The 1,107-nt window shown below is 52.8% G+C and overlaps 1 long non-coding RNA gene across 1 annotated transcript in view; it reads right to left on the bottom strand.

The window, feature by feature from the left end:
- Nucleotides 1-16: 16 nt before the first annotated feature.
- LOC123521931 overlaps nucleotides 17-1,107 on the bottom strand; it is a 14,042-nt gene continuing 12,951 nt past the window's right edge. Inside the window, exon 3 of the long non-coding RNA XR_006680278.1 lies at nucleotides 17-343. This is a non-coding gene — a long non-coding RNA (uncharacterized LOC123521931). The remainder of the gene's footprint in view (nucleotides 344-1,107) is intronic.

Below are 1,107 nucleotides of genomic sequence, written 5' to 3'. Positions count from 1 at the left end.
TTGTAGTCACCTGTGCAACAGCAATTTGGGACGTTCTGGGAGAATTGCCAGAATGTGACCCAGACACTGGAAAATGGCTGCACAGACCTTCCGTCTGTGGAAAATGACATATGCAAAGGCCGAGACGACAAAATACAAGAAAGCGACGTGTCCGTGTCCACCGACATCAGACCCACTCCCGTCCAGTGGATGTCCACTCACTGCAGTCCTCCGTGGCGTCTCAGCGGCTTCATCGACCTTGATGGGAGCCTACAGCCTCGACTTTCTCCTGAGAGCCACTGGTGGGCTGAAACTTAGCTGACCACGCCACCACGTTCACGTCCCCCCTCTGCTAGTCACAGACCTATCATAGGAGATACACACAGCAGTCAGGTGTACCCTGATGGCCTGCGGGGAGGGGGAGCTGGAGGAATCCCCTCCTCCCAGAGGTGAGAAGTCATTTGCACAATATATCTTTTTATAGCTTCGTAATTTTGAAACGTGTGTAGTATTAAATTTGGAGCAGTGAGGGGTCCAGCCCCCACCCGCTGCTACTACTACCCGCGGGTTCAGTAAGCACAATTGTACGGTTGAGATATATAAGTATTATATTAAAGTCATCGAGACCATGAGAGATATTACAATGATGCAGTCAGACACATTACATGGTAGCATTGCTCACCTCCACCCCGCTTGGTGGTCCTCTTGGGGGGAACCCGGCTATGAGAGCAGGAGCAGCCTGGGGGACCAAGAACCGGGAAGCCTCTCCTGGCCTGAGAGCCCGAGAGGGCCCCAGGAATCGGGGAGAGCCTTCAGCCCCAGAGCTGAAGGAGGGCCCCGGGAATCGGGGAGAGCCTCTCGGGCTCTGGAGCTCGCTCCTTCTTTATCGCTAACCACGAATTATATCACTAGGGGGACATGATTATAGAATCACACGTCACAGAAAGGGGCAGTACAGTTCATCCTTGAGCGGGTTTGATCTCTCGGGTGTCTCATACAATGAAACAGACAACTACTATCCTGGGAGGCATGCAAGCCCCTGATAGCAGAAAACAACCTACGTCATAGGGAGAGGTTGCAACATAGGCAATACAAGCAATAGGAGGGGGATGACCTAGGGGTGAACAC

The sequence above is a fragment of the Echinops telfairi genome, unplaced genomic scaffold (assembly GCF_000313985.2).
Source record: "Echinops telfairi isolate 266 unplaced genomic scaffold, ASM31398v2 ScPeMD7_655;HRSCAF=1070, whole genome shotgun sequence".
Taxonomy (NCBI): Eukaryota; Metazoa; Chordata; class Mammalia; order Afrosoricida; family Tenrecidae; genus Echinops; species Echinops telfairi.
Note: the sequence above shows the minus strand (reverse complement) of the source record. Positions and strands in the feature narration are given on the sequence as shown.